Below are 19,184 nucleotides of genomic sequence, written 5' to 3'. Positions count from 1 at the left end.
CACTATAGCCATGACAGCTTTGTTGTGTTCTAATTCAAATTATATTTACGAATATATGACGTCACCAGGTGCATGGCAATAATATTTTTCTGATATACATTCAATCAGATACGTAGCTATGCGTTGCAGACACATTGCTATGGCGATGCGACGCTCCCCGGGTCGGCAATTACGCCTGTCTGGGAGAGAAAGCGCGAAGAGCAGCAGGAAGCAAACTGACCAGAGAGAACAAGCGATTGATTAAGAATAATACGGGGTTAGCGCGAACGCAGACCCCACTAACAGAAATTGTACGGCCGAGTTACCCACATTTGGGGTAATCGCAAGGGTCAGCTAGGCCAAAGTGCAATGGCTAAGCCTCGCCTTGGGCCCACCGCCGGCCTGATCACGGTGAAGGCCCCCGTCAGGTAAGTATGATTTGGTTAACTTCAAGATCGACCCTCTTCATCTATACTTTTTTAGCGTTTGTTGTGAAAACGCCGACGTAATCGGACGTTTTCTCTACGCCCGATTGTTTCCCAATCGGCGGGTGGTACGGTACGTAGTAATTAGAACAGCAGGCTTGCGACGGTTTTAGCGCATGAAAATGTTGGCTACGAGGTGAGAAAAGAGGATTTACAACAATATACGACGAAGAACTGGGATGAATTGCTTGATTTTCCCACCAAAGTGGGAATGTGGGCCGTGCCTGGAGGTAGTGCAATACCAGGACAACCCGTGGGCAGGGCGAGGCAAGCCTCGGCACCATACCCCCTGTCCAAAAATCAGGTTAATACAAAGACATGCAAGCGAATCGCTTGCGTCCCAGGTATTAAACTGAGAAGAACAGATACTACACTTGATCTTAGCTCTAAAGAGCCGAGAAGCGATGCCTAAACATATATTTAGGCCAACCAGAGCCTCACCTGTACAACTTCTGTTTGCTGGGGGCTCAGTGCAGCGCGAAACGTTTTTCCGAGGACCAAAACGATCGAGTAGCAGTCGTCATTCGACTCCCCCGGCACTATAGCCATGACAGCTTTGTTGTGTTCTAATTCAAATTATATTTACGAATATATGACGTCACCAGGTGCATGGCAATAATATTTTTCTGATATACATTCAATCAGATACGTAGCTATGCGTTGCAGACACATTGCTATGGCGATGCGACGCTCCCCGGGTCGGCAATTACGCCTGTCTGGGAGAGAAAGCGCGAAGAGCAGCAGGAAGCAAACTGACCAGAGAGAACAAGCGATTGATTAAGAATAATACGGGGTTAGCGCGAACGCAGACCCCACTAACAGAAATTGTACGGCCGAGTTACCCACATTTGGGGTAATCGCAAGGGTCAGCTAGGCCAAAGTGCAATGGCTAAGCCTCGCCTTGGGCCCACCGCCGGCCTGATCACGGTGAAGGCCCCCGTCAGGTAAGTATGATTTGGTTAACTTCAAGATCGACCCTCTTCATCTATACTTTTTTAGCGTTTGTTGTGAAAACGCCGACGTAATCGGACGTTTTCTCTACGCCCGATTGTTTCCCAATCGGCGGGTGGTACGGTACGTAGTAATTAGAACAGCAGGCTTGCGACGGTTTTAGCGCATGAAAATGTTGGCTACGAGGTGAGAAAAGAGGATTTACAACAATATACGACGAAGAACTGGGATGAATTGCTTGATTTTCCCACCAAAGTGGGAATGTGGGCCGTGCCTGGAGGTAGTGCAATACCAGGACAACCCGTGGGCAGGGCGAGGCAAGCCTCGGCACCATACCCCCTGTCCAAAAATCAGGTTAATACAAAGACATGCAAGCGAATCGCTTGCGTCCCAGGTATTAAACTGAGAAGAACAGATACTACACTTGATCTTAGCTCTAAAGAGCCGAGAAGCGATGCCTAAACATATATTTAGGCCAACCAGAGCCTCACCTGTACAACTTCTGTTTGCTGGGGGCTCAGTGCAGCGCGAAACGTTTTTCCGAGGACCAAAACGATCGAGTAGCAGTCGTCATTCGACTCCCCCGGCACTATAGCCATGACAGCTTTGTTGTGTTCTAATTCAAATTATATTTACGAATATATGACGTCACCAGGTGCATGGCAATAATATTTTTCTGATATACATTCAATCAGATACGTAGCTATGCGTTGCAGACACATTGCTATGGCGATGCGACGCTCCCCGGGTCGGCAATTACGCCTGTCTGGGAGAGAAAGCGCGAAGAGCAGCAGGAAGCAAACTGACCAGAGAGAACAAGCGATTGATTAAGAATAATACGGGGTTAGCGCGAACGCAGACCCCACTAACAGAAATTGTACGGCCGAGTTACCCACATTTGGGGTAATCGCAAGGGTCAGCTAGGCCAAAGTGCAATGGCTAAGCCTCGCCTTGGGCCCACCGCCGGCCTGATCACGGTGAAGGCCCCCGTCAGGTAAGTATGATTTGGTTAACTTCAAGATCGACCCTCTTCATCTATACTTTTTTAGCGTTTGTTGTGAAAACGCCGACGTAATCGGACGTTTTCTCTACGCCCGATTGTTTCCCAATCGGCGGGTGGTACGGTACGTAGTAATTAGAACAGCAGGCTTGCGACGGTTTTAGCGCATGAAAATGTTGGCTACGAGGTGAGAAAAGAGGATTTACAACAATATACGACGAAGAACTGGGATGAATTGCTTGATTTTCCCACCAAAGTGGGAATGTGGGCCGTGCCTGGAGGTAGTGCAATACCAGGACAACCCGTGGGCAGGGCGAGGCAAGCCTCGGCACCATACCCCCTGTCCAAAAATCAGGTTAATACAAAGACATGCAAGCGAATCGCTTGCGTCCCAGGTATTAAACTGAGAAGAACAGATACTACACTTGATCTTAGCTCTAAAGAGCCGAGAAGCGATGCCTAAACATATATTTAGGCCAACCAGAGCCTCACCTGTACAACTTCTGTTTGCTGGGGGCTCAGTGCAGCGCGAAACGTTTTTCCGAGGACCAAAACGATCGAGTAGCAGTCGTCATTCGACTCCCCCGGCACTATAGCCATGACAGCTTTGTTGTGTTCTAATTCAAATTATATTTACGAATATATGACGTCACCAGGTGCATGGCAATAATATTTTTCTGATATACATTCAATCAGATACGTAGCTATGCGTTGCTATGGCGATGCGACGCTCCCCGGGTCGGCAATTACGCCTGTCTGGGAGAGAAAGCGCGAAGAGCAGCAGGAAGCAAACTGACCAGAGAGAACAAGCGATTGATTGATTAAGAATAATACGGGGTTAGCGCGAACGCAGACCCCACTAACAGAAATTGTACGGCCGAGTTACCCACATTTGGGGTAATCGCAAGGGTCAGCTAGGCAAAGTGCAATGGCTAAGCCTCGCCTTGGGCCCACCGCCGGCCTGATCACGGTGAAGGCCCCCCGTCAGGTAAGTATGATTTGGTTAACTTCAAGATCGACCCTCTTCATCTATACTTTTTTAGCGTTTGTTGTGAAAACGCCGACGTAATCGGACGTTTCTCTACGCCCGATTGTTTCCCAATCGGCGGGTGGTACGGTACGTAGTAATTAGAACAGCAGGCTTGCGACGGTTTTAGCGCATGAAAATGTTGGCTACGAGGTGAGAAAAGAGGGTTTACAACAATATACGACGAAGAACTGGGATGAATTGCTTGATTTTCCCACCAAAGTGGGAATGTGGGCCGTGCCTGGAGGTAGTGCAATACCAGGACAACCCGTGGGCAGGGCGAGGCAAGCCTCGGCACCATACCCCCTGTCCAAAAATCAGGTTAATACAAAGACATGCAAGCGAATCGCTTGCGTCCCAGGTATTAAACTGAGAAGAACAGATACTACACTTGATCTTAGCTCTAAAGAGCCGAGAAGCGATGCCTAAACATATATTTAGGCCAACCAGAGCCTCACCTGTACAACTTCTGTTTGCTGGGGGCTCAGTGCAGCGCGAAACGTTTTTCCGAGGACCAAAACGATCGAGTAGCAGTCGTCATTCGACTCCCCTGGCACTATAGCCATGACAGCTTTGTTGTGTTCTAATTCAAATTATATTTACGAATATATGACGTCACCAGGTGCATGGCAATAATATTTTTCTGATATACATTCAATCAGATACGTAGCTATGCGTTGCAGACACATTGCTATGGCGATGCGACGCTCCCCGGGTCGGCAATTACGCCTGTCTGGGAGAGAAAGCGCGAAGAGCAGCAGGAAGCAAACTGACCAGAGAGAACAAGCGATTGATTGATTAAGAATAATACGGGGTTAGCGCGAACGCAGACCCCACTAACAGAAATTGTACGGCCGAGTTACCCACATTTGGGGTAATCGCAAGGGTCAGCTAGGCCAAAGTGCAATGGCTAAGCCTCGCCTTGGGCCCACCGCCGGCCTGATCACGGTGAAGCCCCCGTCAGGTAAGTATGATTTGGTTAACTTCAAGATCGACCCTCTTCATCTATACTTTTTTAGCGTTTGTTGTGAAAACGCCGACGTAATCGGACGTTTTCTCTACGCCCGATTGTTTCCCAATCGGCGGGTGGTACGGTACGTAGTAATTAGAACAGCAGGCTTGCGACGGTTTTAGCGCATGAAAATGTTGGCTACGAGGTGAGAAAAGAGGGTTTACAACAATATACGACGAAGAACTGGGATGAATTGCTTGATTTTCCCACCAAAGTGGGAATGTGGGCCGTGCCTGGAGGTAGTGCAATACCAGGACAACCCGTGGGCAGGGCGAGGCAAGCCTCGGCACCATACCCCCTGTCCAAAAATCAGGTTAATACAAAGACATGCAAGCGAATCGCTTGCGTCCCAGGTATTAAACTGAGAAGAACAGATACTACACTTGATCTTAGCTCTAAAGAGCCGAGAAGCGATGCCTAAACATATATTTAGGCCAACCAGAGCCTCACCTGTACAACTTCTGTTGCTGGGGGCTCAGTGCAGCGCGAAACGTTTTTCCGAGGACCAAAACGATCGAGTAGCAGTCGTCATTCGACTCCCCTGGCACTATAGCCATGACAGCTTTGTTGTGTTCTAATTCAAATTATATTTACGAATATATGACGTCACCAGGTGCATGGCAATAATATTTTTCTGATATACATTCAATCAGATACGTAGCTATGCGTTGCAGACACATTGCTATGGCGATGCGACGCTCCCCGGGTCGGCAATTACGCCTGTCTGGGAGAGAAAGCGCGAAGAGCAGCAGGAAGCAAACTGACCAGAGAGAACAAGCGATTGATTGATTAAGAATAATACGGGTTAGCGCGAACGCAGACCCCACTAACAGAAATTGTACGGCCGAGTTACCCACATTTGGGGTAATCGCAAGGGTCAGCTAGGCCAAAGTGCAATGGCTAAGCCTCGCCTTGGGCCCACCGCCGGCCTGATCACGGTGAAGGCCCCCGTCAGGTAAGTATGATTTGGTTAACTTCAAGATCGACCCTCTTCATCTATACTTTTTTAGCGTTTGTTGTGAAAACGCCGACGTAATCGGACGTTTTCTCTACGCCCGATTGTTTCCCAATCGGCGGGTGGTACGGTACGTAGTAATTAGAACAGCAGGCTTGCGACGGTTTTAGCGCATGAAAATGTTGGCTACGAGGTGAGAAAAGAGGGTTTACAACAATATACGACGAAGAACTGGGATGAATTGCTTGATTTTCCCACCAAAGTGGGAATGTGGGCCGTGCCTGGAGGTAGTGCAATACCAGGACAACCCGTGGGCAGGGCGAGGCAAGCCTCGGCACCATACCCCCTGTCCAAAAATCAGGTTAATACAAAGACATGCAAGCGAATCGCTTGCGTCCCAGGTATTAAACTGAGAAGAACAGATACTACACTTGATCTTAGCTCTAAAGAGCCGAGAAGCGATGCCTAAACATATATTTAGGCCAACCAGAGCCTCACCTGTACAACTTCTGTTTGCTGGGGGCTCAGTGCAGCGCGAAACGTTTTTCCGAGGACCAAAACGATCGAGTAGCAGTCGTCATTCGACTCCCCTGGCACTATAGCCATGACAGCTTTGTTGTGTTCTAATTCAAATTATATTTACGAATATATGACGTCACCAGGTGCATGGCAATAATATTTTTCTGATATACATTCAATCAGATACGTAGCTATGCGTTGCAGACACATTGCTATGGCGATGCGACGCTCCCCGGGTCGGCAATTACGCCTGTCTGGGAGAGAAAGCGCGAAGAGCAGCAGGAAGCAAACTGACCAGAGAGAACAAGCGATTGATTGATTAAGAATAATACGGGGTTAGCGCGAACGCAGACCCACTAACAGAAATTGTACGGCCGAGTTACCCACATTTGGGGTAATCGCAAGGGTCAGCTAGGCCAAAGTGCAATGGCTAAGCCTCGCCTTGGGCCCACCGCCGGCCTGATCACGGTGAAGGCCCCCGTCAGGTAAGTATGATTTGGTTAACTTCAAGATCGACCCTCTTCATCTATACTTTTTTAGCGTTTGTTGTGAAAACGCCGACGTAATCGGACGTTTTCTCTACGCCCGATTGTTTCCCAATCGGCGGGTGGTACGGTACGTAGTAATTAGAACAGCAGGCTTGCGACGGTTTTAGCGCATGAAAATGTTGGCTACGAGGTGAGAAAAGAGGGTTTACAACAATATACGACGAAGAACTGGGATGAATTGCTTGATTTTCCCACCAAAGTGGGAATGTGGGCCGTGCCTGGAGGTAGTGCAATACCAGGACAACCCGTGGGCAGGGCGAGGCAAGCCTCGGCACCATACCCCCTGTCCAAAAATCAGGTTAATACAAAGACATGCAAGCGAATCGCTTGCGTCCCAGGTATTAAACTGAGAAGAACAGATACTACACTTGATCTTAGCTCTAAAGAGCCGAGAAGCGATGCCTAAACATATATTTAGGCCAACCAGAGCCTCACCTGTACAACTTCTGTTTGCTGGGGGCTCAGTGCAGCGCGAAACGTTTTTCCGAGGACCAAAACGATCGAGTAGCAGTCGTCATTCGACTCCCCCGGCACTATAGCCATGACAGCTTTGTTGTGTTCTAATTCAAATTATATTTACGAATATATGACGTCACCAGGTGCATGGCAATAATATTTTTCTGATATACATTCAATCAGATACGTAGCTATGCGTTGCAGACACATTGCTATGGCGATGCGACGCTCCCCGGGTCGGCAATTACGCCTGTCTGGGAGAGAAAGCGCGAAGAGCAGCAGGAAGCAAACTGACCAGAGAGAACAAGCGATTGATTAAGAATAATACGGGGTTAGCGCGAACGCAGACCCCACTAACAGAAATTGTACGGCCGAGTTACCCACATTTGGGGTAATCGCAAGGGTCAGCTAGGCCAAAGTGCAATGGCTAAGCCTCGCCTTGGGCCCACCGCCGGCCTGATCACGGTGAAGGCCCCCGTCAGGTAAGTATGATTTGGTTAACTTCAAGATCGACCCTCTTCATCTATACTTTTTTAGCGTTTGTTGTGAAAACGCCGACGTAATCGGACGTTTTCTCTACGCCCGATTGTTTCCCAATCGGCGGGTGGTACGGTACGTAGTAATTAGAACAGCAGGCTTGCGACGGTTTTAGCGCATGAAAATGTTGGCTACGAGGTGAGAAAAGAGGATTTACAACAATATACGACGAAGAACTGGGATGAATTGCTTGATTTTCCCACCAAAGTGGGAATGTGGGCCGTGCCTGGAGGTAGTGCAATACCAGGACAACCCGTGGGCAGGGCGAGGCAAGCCTCGGCACCATACCCCCTGTCCAAAAATCAGGTTAATACAAAGACATGCAAGCGAATCGCTTGCGTCCCAGGTATTAAACTGAGAAGAACAGATACTACACTTGATCTTAGCTCTAAAGAGCCGAGAAGCGATGCCTAAACATATATTTAGGCCAACCAGAGCCTCACCTGTACAACTTCTGTTTGCTGGGGGCTCAGTGCAGCGCGAAACGTTTTTCCGAGGACCAAAACGATCGAGTAGCAGTCGTCATTCGACTCCCCCGGCACTATAGCCATGACAGCTTTGTTGTGTTCTAATTCAAATTATATTTACGAATATATGACGTCACCAGGTGCATGGCAATAATATTTTTCTGATATACATTCAATCAGATACGTAGCTATGCGTTGCAGACACATTGCTATGGCGATGCGACGCTCCCCGGGTCGGCAATTACGCCTGTCTGGGAGAGAAAGCGCGAAGAGCAGCAGGAAGCAAACTGACCAGAGAGAACAAGCGATTGATTAAGAATAATACGGGGTTAGCGCGAACGCAGACCCCACTAACAGAAATTGTACGGCCGAGTTACCCACATTTGGGGTAATCGCAAGGGTCAGCTAGGCCAAAGTGCAATGGCTAAGCCTCGCCTTGGGCCCACCGCCGGCCTGATCACGGTGAAGGCCCCCGTCAGGTAAGTATGATTTGGTTAACTTCAAGATCGACCCTCTTCATCTATACTTTTTTAGCGTTTGTTGTGAAAACGCCGACGTAATCGGACGTTTTCTCTACGCCCGATTGTTTCCCAATCGGCGGGTGGTACGGTACGTAGTAATTAGAACAGCAGGCTTGCGACGGTTTTAGCGCATGAAAATGTTGGCTACGAGGTGAGAAAAGAGGATTTACAACAATATACGACGAAGAACTGGGATGAATTGCTTGATTTTCCCACCAAAGTGGGAATGTGGGCCGTGCCTGGAGGTAGTGCAATACCAGGACAACCCGTGGGCAGGGCGAGGCAAGCCTCGGCACCATACCCCCTGTCCAAAAATCAGGTTAATACAAAGACATGCAAGCGAATCGCTTGCGTCCCAGGTATTAAACTGAGAAGAACAGATACTACACTTGATCTTAGCTCTAAAGAGCCGAGAAGCGATGCCTAAACATATATTTAGGCCAACCAGAGCCTCACCTGTACAACTTCTGTTTGCTGGGGGCTCAGTGCAGCGCGAAACGTTTTTCCGAGGACCAAAACGATCGAGTAGCAGTCGTCATTCGACTCCCCCGGCACTATAGCCATGACAGCTTTGTTGTGTTCTAATTCAAATTATATTTACGAATATATGACGTCACCAGGTGCATGGCAATAATATTTTTCTGATATACATTCAATCAGATACGTAGCTATGCGTTGCAGACACATTGCTATGGCGATGCGACGCTCCCCGGGTCGGCAATTACGCCTGTCTGGGAGAGAAAGCGCGAAGAGCAGCAGGAAGCAAACTGACCAGAGAGAACAAGCGATTGATTAAGAATAATACGGGGTTAGCGCGAACGCAGACCCCACTAACAGAAATTGTACGGCCGAGTTACCCACATTTGGGGTAATCGCAAGGGTCAGCTAGGCCAAAGTGCAATGGCTAAGCCTCGCCTTGGGCCCACCGCCGGCCTGATCACGGTGAAGGCCCCCGTCAGGTAAGTATGATTTGGTTAACTTCAAGATCGACCCTCTTCATCTATACTTTTTTAGCGTTTGTTGTGAAAACGCCGACGTAATCGGACGTTTTCTCTACGCCCGATTGTTTCCCAATCGGCGGGTGGTACGGTACGTAGTAATTAGAACAGCAGGCTTGCGACGGTTTTAGCGCATGAAAATGTTGGCTACGAGGTGAGAAAAGAGGATTTACAACAATATACGACGAAGAACTGGGATGAATTGCTTGATTTTCCCACCAAAGTGGGAATGTGGGCCGTGCCTGGAGGTAGTGCAATACCAGGACAACCCGTGGGCAGGGCGAGGCAAGCCTCGGCACCATACCCCCTGTCCAAAAATCAGGTTAATACAAAGACATGCAAGCGAATCGCTTGCGTCCCAGGTATTAAACTGAGAAGAACAGATACTACACTTGATCTTAGCTCTAAAGAGCCGAGAAGCGATGCCTAAACATATATTTAGGCCAACCAGAGCCTCACCTGTACAACTTCTGTTTGCTGGGGGCTCAGTGCAGCGCGAAACGTTTTTCCGAGGACCAAAACGATCGAGTAGCAGTCGTCATTCGACTCCCCCGGCACTATAGCCATGACAGCTTTGTTGTGTTCTAATTCAAATTATATTTACGAATATATGACGTCACCAGGTGCATGGCAATAATATTTTTCTGATATACATTCAATCAGATACGTAGCTATGCGTTGCAGACACATTGCTATGGCGATGCGACGCTCCCCGGGTCGGCAATTACGCCTGTCTGGGAGAGAAAGCGCGAAGAGCAGCAGGAAGCAAACTGACCAGAGAGAACAAGCGATTGATTAAGAATAATACGGGGTTAGCGCGAACGCAGACCCCACTAACAGAAATTGTACGGCCGAGTTACCCACATTTGGGGTAATCGCAAGGGTCAGCTAGGCCAAAGTGCAATGGCTAAGCCTCGCCTTGGGCCCACCGCCGGCCTGATCACGGTGAAGGCCCCCGTCAGGTAAGTATGATTTGGTTAACTTCAAGATCGACCCTCTTCATCTATACTTTTTTAGCGTTTGTTGTGAAAACGCCGACGTAATCGGACGTTTTCTCTACGCCCGATTGTTTCCCAATCGGCGGGTGGTACGGTACGTAGTAATTAGAACAGCAGGCTTGCGACGGTTTTAGCGCATGAAAATGTTGGCTACGAGGTGAGAAAAGAGGATTTACAACAATATACGACGAAGAACTGGGATGAATTGCTTGATTTTCCCACCAAAGTGGGAATGTGGGCCGTGCCTGGAGGTAGTGCAATACCAGGACAACCCGTGGGCAGGGCGAGGCAAGCCTCGGCACCATACCCCCTGTCCAAAAATCAGGTTAATACAAAGACATGCAAGCGAATCGCTTGCGTCCCAGGTATTAAACTGAGAAGAACAGATACTACACTTGATCTTAGCTCTAAAGAGCCGAGAAGCGATGCCTAAACATATATTTAGGCCAACCAGAGCCTCACCTGTACAACTTCTGTTTGCTGGGGGCTCAGTGCAGCGCGAAACGTTTTTCCGAGGACCAAAACGATCGAGTAGCAGTCGTCATTCGACTCCCCCGGCACTATAGCCATGACAGCTTTGTTGTGTTCTAATTCAAATTATATTTACGAATATAGACGTCACCAGGTGCATGGCAATAATATTTTTCTGATATACATTCAATCAGATACGTAGCTATGCGTTGCAGACACATTGCTATGGCGATGCGACGCTCCCCGGGTCGGCAATTACGCCTGTCTGGGAGAGAAAGCGCGAAGAGCAGCAGGAAGCAAACTGACCAGAGAGAACAAGCGATTGATTAAGAATAATACGGGGTTAGCGCGAACGCAGACCCCACTAACAGAAATTGTACGGCCGAGTTACCCACATTTGGGGTAATCGCAAGGGTCAGCTAGGCCAAAGTGCAATGGCTAAGCCTCGCCTTGGGCCCACCGCCGGCCTGATCACGGTGAAGGCCCCCGTCAGGTAAGTATGATTTGGTTAACTTCAAGATCGACCCTCTTCATCTATACTTTTTTAGCGTTTGTTGTGAAAACGCCGACGTAATCGGACGTTTTCTCTACGCCCGATTGTTTCCCAATCGGCGGGTGGTACGGTACGTAGTAATTAGAACAGCAGGCTTGCGACGGTTTTAGCGCATGAAAATGTTGGCTACGAGGTGAGAAAAGAGGATTTACAACAATATACGACGAAGAACTGGGATGAATTGCTTGATTTTCCCACCAAAGTGGGAATGTGGGCCGTGCCTGGAGGTAGTGCAATACCAGGACAACCCGTGGGCAGGGCGAGGCAAGCCTCGGCACCATACCCCCTGTCCAAAAATCAGGTTAATACAAAGACATGCAAGCGAATCGCTTGCGTCCCAGGTATTAAACTGAGAAGAACAGATACTACACTTGATCTTAGCTCTAAAGAGCCGAGAAGCGATGCCTAAACATATATTTAGGCCAACCAGAGCCTCACCTGTACAACTTCTGTTTGCTGGGGGCTCAGTGCAGCGCGAAACGTTTTTCCGAGGACCAAAACGATCGAGTAGCAGTCGTCATTCGACTCCCCCGGCACTATAGCCATGACAGCTTTGTTGTGTTCTAATTCAAATTATATTTACGAATATATGACGTCACCAGGTGCATGGCAATAATATTTTTCTGATATACATTCAATCAGATACGTAGCTATGCGTTGCAGACACATTGCTATGGCGATGCGACGCTCCCCGGGTCGGCAATTACGCCTGTCTGGGAGAGAAAGCGCGAAGAGCAGCAGGAAGCAAACTGACCAGAGAGAACAAGCGATTGATTAAGAATAATACGGGGTTAGCGCGAACGCAGACCCCACTAACAGAAATTGTACGGCCGAGTTACCCACATTTGGGGTAATCGCAAGGGTCAGCTAGGCCAAAGTGCAATGGCTAAGCCTCGCCTTGGGCCCACCGCCGGCCTGATCACGGTGAAGGCCCCCGTCAGGTAAGTATGATTTGGTTAACTTCAAGATCGACCCTCTTCATCTATACTTTTTTAGCGTTTGTTGTGAAAACGCCGACGTAATCGGACGTTTTCTCTACGCCCGATTGTTTCCCAATCGGCGGGTGGTACGGTACGTAGTAATTAGAACAGCAGGCTTGCGACGGTTTTAGCGCATGAAAATGTTGGCTACGAGGTGAGAAAAGAGGATTTACAACAATATACGACGAAGAACTGGGATGAATTGCTTGATTTTCCCACCAAAGTGGGAATGTGGGCCGTGCCTGGAGGTAGTGCAATACCAGGACAACCCGTGGGCAGGGCGAGGCAAGCCTCGGCACCATACCCCCTGTCCAAAAATCAGGTTAATACAAAGACATGCAAGCGAATCGCTTGCGTCCCAGGTATTAAACTGAGAAGAACAGATACTACACTTGATCTTAGCTCTAAAGAGCCGAGAAGCGATGCCTAAACATATATTTAGGCCAACCAGAGCCTCACCTGTACAACTTCTGTTTGCTGGGGGCTCAGTGCAGCGCGAAACGTTTTTCCGAGGACCAAAACGATCGAGTAGCAGTCGTCATTCGACTCCCCCGGCACTATAGCCATGACAGCTTTGTTGTGTTCTAATTCAAATTATATTTACGAATATATGACGTCACCAGGTGCATGGCAATAATATTTTTCTGATATACATTCAATCAGATACGTAGCTATGCGTTGCAGACACATTGCTATGGCGATGCGACGCTCCCCGGGTCGGCAATTACGCCTGTCTGGGAGAGAAAGCGCGAAGAGCAGCAGGAAGCAAACTGACCAGAGAGAACAAGCGATTGATTAAGAATAATACGGGGTTAGCGCGAACGCAGACCCCACTAACAGAAATTGTACGGCCGAGTTACCCACATTTGGGGTAATCGCAAGGGTCAGCTAGGCCAAAGTGCAATGGCTAAGCCTCGCCTTGGGCCCACCGCCGGCCTGATCACGGTGAAGGGCCCCGTCAGGTAAGTATGATTTGGTTAACTTCAAGATCGACCCTCTTCATCTATACTTTTTTAGCGTTGTTGTGAAACGCCGACGTAATCGGGACGTTCCTCTTACGCCCGATTGTTTCCCAATCGGCGGGTGGTACGGTACGTAGTAATTAGAACAGCAGGCTTGCGACGGTTTTAGCGCATGAAAATGTTGGCTACGAGGTGAGAAAAGAGGATTTACAACAATATACGACGAAGAACTGGGATGAATTGCTTGATTTTCCCACCAAAGTGGGAATGTGGGCCGTGCCTGGAGGGTAGTGCAATACCAGGACAACCGTGGGCAGGGCGAGGCAAGCCTCGGCACCATACCCCCTGTCCAAAAATCAGGTTAATACAAAGACATGCAAGCGAATCGCTTGCGTCCCAGGTATTAAACTGAGAAGAACAGATACTACACTTGATCTTAGCTCTAAAGAGCCGAGAAGCGATGCCTAAACATATATTTAGGCCAACCAGAGCCTCACCTGTACAACTTCTGTTTGCTGGGGGCTCAGTGCAGCGCGAAACGTTTTTCCGAGGACCAAAACGATCGAGTAGCAGTCGTCATTCGACTCCCCCGGCACTATAGCCATGACAGCTTTGTTGTGTTCTAATTCAAATTATATTTACGAATATATGACGTCACCAGGTGCATGGCAATAATATTTTTCTGATATACATTCAATCAGATACGTAGCTATGCGTTGCAGACACATTGCTATGGCGATGCGACGCTCCCCGGGTCGGCAATTACGCCTGTCTGGGAGAGAAAGCGCGAAGAGCAGCAGGAAGCAAACTGACCAGAGAGAACAAGCGATTGATTAAGAATAATACGGGGTTAGCGCGAACGCAGACCCCACTAACAGAAATTGTACGGCCGAGTTACCCACATTTGGGGTAATCGCAAGGGTCAGCTAGGCCAAAGTGCAATGGCTAAGCCTCGCCTTGGGCCCACCGCCGGCCTGATCACGGTGAAGGCCCCCGTCAGGTAAGTATGATTTGGTTAACTTCAAGATCGACCCTCTTCATCTATACTTTTTAGCGTTTGTTGTGAAAACGCCGACGTAATCGGACGTTTTCTCTACGCCCGATTGTTTCCCAATCGGCGGGTGGTACGGTACGTAGTAATTAGAACAGCAGGCTTGCGACGGTTTTAGCGCATGAAAATGTTGGCTACGAGGTGAGAAAAGAGGATTTACAACAATATACGACGAAGAACTGGGATGAATTGCTTGATTTTCCCACCAAAGTGGGAATGTGGGCCGTGCCTGGAGGTAGTGCAATACCAGGACAACCCGTGGGCAGGGCGAGGCAAGCCTCGGCACCATACCCCCTGTCCAAAAATCAGGTTAATACAAAGACATGCAAGCGAATCGCTTGCGTCCCAGGTATTAAACTGAGAAGAACAGATACTACACTTGATCTTAGCTCTAAAGAGCCGAGAAGCGATGCCTAAACATATATTTAGGCCAACCAGAGCCTCACCTGTACAACTTCTGTTTGCTGGGGGCTCAGTGCAGCGCGAAACGTTTTTCCGAGGACCAAAACGATCGAGTAGCAGTCGTCATTCGACTCCCCCGGGCACTATAGCCATGACAGCTTTGTTGTGTTCTAATTCAAATTATATTTACGAATATATGACGTCACCAGGTGCATGGCAATAATATTTTTCTGATATACATTCAATCAGATACGTAGCTATGCGTTGCAGACACATTGCTATGGCGATGCGACGCTCCCCGGGTCGGCAATTACGCCTGTCTGGGAGAGAAAGCGCGAAGAGCAGCAGGAAGCAAACTGACCAGAGAGAACAAGCGATTGATTAAGAATAATACGGGGTTAGCGCGAACGCAGACCCCACTAACAGAAATTGTACGGCCGAGTTACCCACATTTGGGGTAATCGCAAGGGTCAGCTAGGCCAAAGTGCAATGGCTAAGCCTCGCCTTGGGCCCACCGCCGGCCTGATCACGGTGAAGGCCCCCGTCAGGTAAGTATGATTTGGTTAACTTCAAGATCGACCCTCTTCATCTATACTTTTTTAGCGTTTGTTGTGAAAACGCCGACGTAATCGGACGTTTTCTCTACCCCCGATTGTTTCCCAATCGGCGGGTGGTACGGTACGTAGTAATTAGAACAGCAGGCTTGCGACGGTTTTAGCGCATGAAAATGTTGGCTACGAGGTGAGAAAAGAGGATTTACAACAATATACGACGAAGAACTGGGATGAATTGCTTGATTTTCCCACCAAAGTGGGAATGTGGGCCGTGCCTGGAGGTAGTGCAATACCAGGACAACCCGTGGGCAGGGCGAGGCAAGCCTCGGCACCATACCCCCTGTCCAAAAATCAGGTTAATACAAAGACATGCAAGCGAATCGCTGCGTGTCCCAGGTATTAAACTGAGAAGAACAGATACTACACTTGATCTTAGCTCTAAAGAGCCGAGAAGCGATGCCTAAACATATATTTAGGCCAACCAGAGCCTCACCTGTACAACTTCTGTTTGCTGGGGGCTCAGTGCAGCGCGAAACGTTTTTCCGAGGACCAAAACGATCGAGTAGCAGTCGTCATTCGACTCCCCCGGCACTATAGCCATGACAGCTTTGTTGTGTTCTAATTCAAATTATATTTACGAATATATGACGTCACCAGGTGCATGGCAATAATATTTTTCTGATATACATTCAATCAGATACGTAGCTATGCGTTGCAGACACATTGCTATGGCGATGCGACGCTCCCCGGGTCGGCAATTACGCCTGTCTGGGAGAGAAAGCGCGAAGAGCAGCAGGAAGCAAACTGACCAGAGAGAACAAGCGATTGATTAAGAATAATACGGGGTTAGCGCGAACGCAGACCCCACTAACAGAAATTGTACGGCCGAGTTACCCACATTTGGGGTAAATCGCAAGGGTCAGCTAGGCCAAAGTGCAATGGCTAAGCCTCGCCTTGGGCCCACCGCCGGCCTGATCACGGTGAAGGCCCCCGTCAGGTAAGTATGATTTGGTTAACTTCAAGATCGACCCTCTTCATCTATACTTTTTTAGCGTTTGTTGTGAAAACGCCGACGTAATCGGACGTTTTCTCTACGCCCGATTGTTTCCCAATCGGCGGGTGGTACGGTACGTAGTAATTAGAACAGCAGGCTTGCGACGGTTTTAGCGCATGAAAATGTTGGCTACGAGGTGAGAAAAGAGGGTTTACAACAATATACGACGAAGAACTGGGATGAATTGCTTGATTTTCCCACCAAAGTGGGAATGTGGGCCGTGCCTGGAGGTAGTGCAATACCAGGACAACCCGTGGGCAGGGCGAGGCAAGCCTCGGCACCATACCCCCTGTCCAAAAATCAGGTTAATACAAAGACATGCAAGCGAATCGCTTGCGTCCCAGGTATTAAACTGAGAAGAACAGATACTACACTTGATCTTAGCTCTAAAGAGCCGAGAAGCGATGCCTAAACATATATTTAGGCCAACCAGAGCCTCACCTGTACAACTTCTGTTTGCTGGGGGCTCAGTGCAGCGCGAAACGTTTTTCCGAGGACCAAAACGATCGAGTAGCAGTCGTCATTCGACTCCCCCGGCACTATAGCCATGACAGCTTTGTTGTGTTCTAATTCAAATTATATTTACGAATATATGACGTCACCAGGTGCATGGCAATAATATTTTTCTGATATACATTCAATCAGATACGTAGCTATGCGTTGCAGACACATTGCTATGGCGATGCGACGCTCCCCGGGTCGGCAATTACGCCTGTCTGGGAGAGAAAGCGCGAAGAGCAGCAGGAAGCAAACTGACCAGAGAGAACACAACGATTGATTAAGAATAATACGGGGTTAGCGCGAACGCAGACCCCACTAACAGAAATTGTACGGCCGAGTTACCCACATTTGGGGTAATCGCAAGGGTCAGCTAGGCCAAAGTGCAATGGCTAAGCCTCGCCTTGGGCCCACCGCCGGCCTGATCACGGTGAAGGCCCCCGTCAGGTAAGTATGATTTGGTTAACTTCAAGATCGACCCTCTTCATCTATACTTTTTTAGCGTTTGTTGTGAAAACGCCGACGTAATCGGACGTTTTCTCTACGCCCGATTGTTTCCCAATCGGCGGGTGGTACGGTACGTAGTAATTAGAACAGCAGGCTTGCGACGGTTTTAGCGCATGAAAATGTTGGCTACGAGGTGAGAAAAGAGGATTTACAACAATATACGACGAAGAACTGGGATGAATTGCTTGATTTTCCCACCAAAGTGGGAATGTGGGCCGTGCCTGGAGGTAGTGCAATACCAGGACAACCCGTGGGCAGGGCGAGGCAAGCCTCGGCACCATACCCCCTGTCCAAAAATCAGGTTAATACAAAGACATGCAAGCGAATCGCTTGCGTCCCAGGTATTAAACTGAGAAGAACAGATACTACACTTGATCTTAGCTCTAAAGAGCCGAGAAGCGATGCCTAAACATATATTTAGGCCAACCAGAGCCTCACCTGTACAACTTCTGTTTGCTGGGGGCTCAGTGCAGCGCGAAACGTTTTTCCGAGGACCAAAACGATCGAGTAGCAGTCGTCATTCGACTCCCCTGGCACTATAGCCATGACAGCTTTGTTGTGTTCTAATTCAAATTATATTTACGAATATATGACGTCACCAGGTGCATGGCAATAATATTTTTCTGATATACATTCAATCAGATACGTAGCTATGCGTTGCAGACACATTGCTATGGCGATGCGACGCTCCCCGGGTCGGCAATTACGCCTGTCTGGGAGAGAAAGCGCGAAGAGCAGCAGGAAGCAAACTGACCAGAGAGAACAAGCGATTGATTGATTAAGAATAATACGGGGTTAGCGCGAACGCAGACCCCACTAACAGAAATTGTACGGCCGAGTTACCCACATTTGGGGTAATCGCAAGGGTCAGCTAGGCCAAAGTGCAATGGCTAAGCCTCGCCTTGGGCCCACCGCCGGCCTGATCACGGTGAAGGCCCCCGTCAGGTAAGTATGATTTGGTTAACTTCAAGATCGACCCTCTTCATCTATACTTTTTTAGCGTTTGTTGTGAAAACGCCGACGTAATCGGACGTTTTCTCTACGCCCGATTGTTTCCCAATCGGCGGGTGGTACGGTACGTAGTAATTAGAACAGCAGGCTTGCGACGGTTTTAGCGCATGAAAATGTTGGCTACGAGGTGAGAAAAGAGGGTTTACAACAATATACGACGAAGAACTGGGATGAATTGCTTGATTTTCCCACCAAAGTGGGAATGTGGGCCGTGCCTGGAGGTAGTGCAATACCAGGACAACCCGTGGGCAGGGCGAGGCAAGCCTCGGCACCATACCCCCTGTCCAAAAATCAGGTTAATACAAAGACATGCAAGCGAATCGCTTGCGTCCCAGGTATTAAACTGAGAAGAACAGATACTACACTTGATCTTAGCTCTAAAGAGCCGAGAAGCGATGCCTAAACATATATTTAGGCCAACCAGAGCCTCACCTGTACAACTTCTGTTTGCTGGGGGCTCAGTGCAGCGCGAAACGTTTTTCCGAGGACCAAAACGATCGAGTAGCAGTCGTCATTCGACTCCCCTGGCACTATAGCCATGACAGCTTTGTTGTGTTCTAATTCAAATTATATTTACGAATATATGACGTCACCAGGTGCATGGCAATAATATTTTTCTGATATACATTCAATCAGATACGTAGCTATGCGTTGCAGACACATTGCTATGGCGATGCGACGCTCCCCG

The 19,184-nt window shown here is 48.7% G+C and overlaps 38 non-coding genes across 38 annotated transcripts; all 38 read right to left on the bottom strand.

Annotated features, from left to right (window-relative positions):
* Positions 1-251: 251 nt before the first annotated feature.
* Positions 252-415, bottom strand: LOC145207427 (U1 spliceosomal RNA). Its single transcript, XR_013853966.1, has one exon. It is a non-coding gene; the product is annotated as a U1 spliceosomal RNA (small nuclear RNA).
* Positions 416-672: 257 nt separating this feature from the next.
* On the bottom strand, positions 673-870 carry LOC145207399 (U2 spliceosomal RNA). Its single transcript, XR_013853939.1, has one exon. It is a non-coding gene; the product is annotated as a U2 spliceosomal RNA (small nuclear RNA).
* A 382-nt stretch (positions 871-1,252) lies between these two features.
* On the bottom strand, positions 1,253-1,416 carry LOC145207426 (U1 spliceosomal RNA). Its single transcript, XR_013853965.1, has one exon. It is a non-coding gene; the product is annotated as a U1 spliceosomal RNA (small nuclear RNA).
* Positions 1,417-1,673: 257 nt separating this feature from the next.
* Positions 1,674-1,871, bottom strand: LOC145207397 (U2 spliceosomal RNA). Its single transcript, XR_013853937.1, has one exon. It is a non-coding gene; the product is annotated as a U2 spliceosomal RNA (small nuclear RNA).
* Positions 1,872-2,253: 382 nt separating this feature from the next.
* LOC145207425 (U1 spliceosomal RNA) lies at positions 2,254-2,417 on the bottom strand. The gene has a single exon (XR_013853964.1). It is a non-coding gene; the product is annotated as a U1 spliceosomal RNA (small nuclear RNA).
* Positions 2,418-2,674: 257 nt separating this feature from the next.
* On the bottom strand, positions 2,675-2,872 carry LOC145207396 (U2 spliceosomal RNA). Its single transcript, XR_013853936.1, has one exon. It is a non-coding gene; the product is annotated as a U2 spliceosomal RNA (small nuclear RNA).
* Positions 2,873-3,247: 375 nt separating this feature from the next.
* LOC145207432 (U1 spliceosomal RNA) lies at positions 3,248-3,411 on the bottom strand. Its single transcript, XR_013853971.1, has one exon. It is a non-coding gene; the product is annotated as a U1 spliceosomal RNA (small nuclear RNA).
* Positions 3,412-3,667: 256 nt separating this feature from the next.
* LOC145207394 (U2 spliceosomal RNA) lies at positions 3,668-3,865 on the bottom strand. The gene has a single exon (XR_013853935.1). It is a non-coding gene; the product is annotated as a U2 spliceosomal RNA (small nuclear RNA).
* A 386-nt stretch (positions 3,866-4,251) lies between these two features.
* Positions 4,252-4,414, bottom strand: LOC145207380 (U1 spliceosomal RNA). Its single transcript, XR_013853921.1, has one exon. It is a non-coding gene; the product is annotated as a U1 spliceosomal RNA (small nuclear RNA).
* A 257-nt stretch (positions 4,415-4,671) lies between these two features.
* LOC145207393 (U2 spliceosomal RNA) lies at positions 4,672-4,869 on the bottom strand. The gene has a single exon (XR_013853934.1). It is a non-coding gene; the product is annotated as a U2 spliceosomal RNA (small nuclear RNA).
* Positions 4,870-5,253: 384 nt separating this feature from the next.
* Positions 5,254-5,417, bottom strand: LOC145207428 (U1 spliceosomal RNA). The gene has a single exon (XR_013853967.1). It is a non-coding gene; the product is annotated as a U1 spliceosomal RNA (small nuclear RNA).
* A 257-nt stretch (positions 5,418-5,674) lies between these two features.
* LOC145207392 (U2 spliceosomal RNA) lies at positions 5,675-5,872 on the bottom strand. Its single transcript, XR_013853933.1, has one exon. It is a non-coding gene; the product is annotated as a U2 spliceosomal RNA (small nuclear RNA).
* A 386-nt stretch (positions 5,873-6,258) lies between these two features.
* On the bottom strand, positions 6,259-6,421 carry LOC145207431 (U1 spliceosomal RNA). Its single transcript, XR_013853970.1, has one exon. It is a non-coding gene; the product is annotated as a U1 spliceosomal RNA (small nuclear RNA).
* A 257-nt stretch (positions 6,422-6,678) lies between these two features.
* Positions 6,679-6,876, bottom strand: LOC145207391 (U2 spliceosomal RNA). The gene has a single exon (XR_013853932.1). It is a non-coding gene; the product is annotated as a U2 spliceosomal RNA (small nuclear RNA).
* Positions 6,877-7,258: 382 nt separating this feature from the next.
* Positions 7,259-7,422, bottom strand: LOC145207424 (U1 spliceosomal RNA). The gene has a single exon (XR_013853963.1). It is a non-coding gene; the product is annotated as a U1 spliceosomal RNA (small nuclear RNA).
* A 257-nt stretch (positions 7,423-7,679) lies between these two features.
* On the bottom strand, positions 7,680-7,877 carry LOC145207390 (U2 spliceosomal RNA). The gene has a single exon (XR_013853931.1). It is a non-coding gene; the product is annotated as a U2 spliceosomal RNA (small nuclear RNA).
* A 382-nt stretch (positions 7,878-8,259) lies between these two features.
* On the bottom strand, positions 8,260-8,423 carry LOC145207422 (U1 spliceosomal RNA). Its single transcript, XR_013853961.1, has one exon. It is a non-coding gene; the product is annotated as a U1 spliceosomal RNA (small nuclear RNA).
* Positions 8,424-8,680: 257 nt separating this feature from the next.
* On the bottom strand, positions 8,681-8,878 carry LOC145207389 (U2 spliceosomal RNA). The gene has a single exon (XR_013853930.1). It is a non-coding gene; the product is annotated as a U2 spliceosomal RNA (small nuclear RNA).
* A 382-nt stretch (positions 8,879-9,260) lies between these two features.
* Positions 9,261-9,424, bottom strand: LOC145207421 (U1 spliceosomal RNA). Its single transcript, XR_013853960.1, has one exon. It is a non-coding gene; the product is annotated as a U1 spliceosomal RNA (small nuclear RNA).
* Positions 9,425-9,681: 257 nt separating this feature from the next.
* On the bottom strand, positions 9,682-9,879 carry LOC145207388 (U2 spliceosomal RNA). The gene has a single exon (XR_013853929.1). It is a non-coding gene; the product is annotated as a U2 spliceosomal RNA (small nuclear RNA).
* Positions 9,880-10,261: 382 nt separating this feature from the next.
* Positions 10,262-10,425, bottom strand: LOC145207420 (U1 spliceosomal RNA). The gene has a single exon (XR_013853959.1). It is a non-coding gene; the product is annotated as a U1 spliceosomal RNA (small nuclear RNA).
* A 257-nt stretch (positions 10,426-10,682) lies between these two features.
* On the bottom strand, positions 10,683-10,880 carry LOC145207387 (U2 spliceosomal RNA). The gene has a single exon (XR_013853928.1). It is a non-coding gene; the product is annotated as a U2 spliceosomal RNA (small nuclear RNA).
* Positions 10,881-11,261: 381 nt separating this feature from the next.
* Positions 11,262-11,425, bottom strand: LOC145207419 (U1 spliceosomal RNA). The gene has a single exon (XR_013853958.1). It is a non-coding gene; the product is annotated as a U1 spliceosomal RNA (small nuclear RNA).
* Positions 11,426-11,682: 257 nt separating this feature from the next.
* LOC145207385 (U2 spliceosomal RNA) lies at positions 11,683-11,880 on the bottom strand. The gene has a single exon (XR_013853926.1). It is a non-coding gene; the product is annotated as a U2 spliceosomal RNA (small nuclear RNA).
* Positions 11,881-12,262: 382 nt separating this feature from the next.
* On the bottom strand, positions 12,263-12,426 carry LOC145207418 (U1 spliceosomal RNA). The gene has a single exon (XR_013853957.1). It is a non-coding gene; the product is annotated as a U1 spliceosomal RNA (small nuclear RNA).
* A 257-nt stretch (positions 12,427-12,683) lies between these two features.
* Positions 12,684-12,881, bottom strand: LOC145207384 (U2 spliceosomal RNA). The gene has a single exon (XR_013853925.1). It is a non-coding gene; the product is annotated as a U2 spliceosomal RNA (small nuclear RNA).
* Positions 12,882-13,263: 382 nt separating this feature from the next.
* LOC145207430 (U1 spliceosomal RNA) lies at positions 13,264-13,427 on the bottom strand. The gene has a single exon (XR_013853969.1). It is a non-coding gene; the product is annotated as a U1 spliceosomal RNA (small nuclear RNA).
* Positions 13,428-13,684: 257 nt separating this feature from the next.
* On the bottom strand, positions 13,685-13,881 carry LOC145207402 (U2 spliceosomal RNA). Its single transcript, XR_013853942.1, has one exon. It is a non-coding gene; the product is annotated as a U2 spliceosomal RNA (small nuclear RNA).
* Positions 13,882-14,263: 382 nt separating this feature from the next.
* On the bottom strand, positions 14,264-14,427 carry LOC145207417 (U1 spliceosomal RNA). The gene has a single exon (XR_013853956.1). It is a non-coding gene; the product is annotated as a U1 spliceosomal RNA (small nuclear RNA).
* A 256-nt stretch (positions 14,428-14,683) lies between these two features.
* Positions 14,684-14,881, bottom strand: LOC145207383 (U2 spliceosomal RNA). Its single transcript, XR_013853924.1, has one exon. It is a non-coding gene; the product is annotated as a U2 spliceosomal RNA (small nuclear RNA).
* Positions 14,882-15,264: 383 nt separating this feature from the next.
* Positions 15,265-15,428, bottom strand: LOC145207416 (U1 spliceosomal RNA). The gene has a single exon (XR_013853955.1). It is a non-coding gene; the product is annotated as a U1 spliceosomal RNA (small nuclear RNA).
* Positions 15,429-15,685: 257 nt separating this feature from the next.
* On the bottom strand, positions 15,686-15,884 carry LOC145207401 (U2 spliceosomal RNA). The gene has a single exon (XR_013853941.1). It is a non-coding gene; the product is annotated as a U2 spliceosomal RNA (small nuclear RNA).
* Positions 15,885-16,266: 382 nt separating this feature from the next.
* Positions 16,267-16,431, bottom strand: LOC145207429 (U1 spliceosomal RNA). Its single transcript, XR_013853968.1, has one exon. It is a non-coding gene; the product is annotated as a U1 spliceosomal RNA (small nuclear RNA).
* A 257-nt stretch (positions 16,432-16,688) lies between these two features.
* Positions 16,689-16,886, bottom strand: LOC145207382 (U2 spliceosomal RNA). The gene has a single exon (XR_013853923.1). It is a non-coding gene; the product is annotated as a U2 spliceosomal RNA (small nuclear RNA).
* Positions 16,887-17,269: 383 nt separating this feature from the next.
* Positions 17,270-17,433, bottom strand: LOC145207415 (U1 spliceosomal RNA). The gene has a single exon (XR_013853954.1). It is a non-coding gene; the product is annotated as a U1 spliceosomal RNA (small nuclear RNA).
* A 257-nt stretch (positions 17,434-17,690) lies between these two features.
* Positions 17,691-17,888, bottom strand: LOC145207381 (U2 spliceosomal RNA). The gene has a single exon (XR_013853922.1). It is a non-coding gene; the product is annotated as a U2 spliceosomal RNA (small nuclear RNA).
* Positions 17,889-18,274: 386 nt separating this feature from the next.
* Positions 18,275-18,438, bottom strand: LOC145207414 (U1 spliceosomal RNA). Its single transcript, XR_013853953.1, has one exon. It is a non-coding gene; the product is annotated as a U1 spliceosomal RNA (small nuclear RNA).
* Positions 18,439-18,695: 257 nt separating this feature from the next.
* LOC145207452 (U2 spliceosomal RNA) lies at positions 18,696-18,893 on the bottom strand. Its single transcript, XR_013853989.1, has one exon. It is a non-coding gene; the product is annotated as a U2 spliceosomal RNA (small nuclear RNA).
* Between the last annotated feature and the right edge of the window lie 291 nt (positions 18,894-19,184).

The sequence above is a fragment of the Phallusia mammillata genome, unplaced genomic scaffold, assembly GCF_965637545.1.
Source record: "Phallusia mammillata unplaced genomic scaffold, kaPhaMamm4.hap1.1 HAP1_SCAFFOLD_115, whole genome shotgun sequence".
Classification (NCBI taxonomy): domain Eukaryota; kingdom Metazoa; phylum Chordata; class Ascidiacea; order Phlebobranchia; family Ascidiidae; genus Phallusia; species Phallusia mammillata.
Note: the sequence above shows the minus strand (reverse complement) of the source record. Positions and strands in the feature narration are given on the sequence as shown.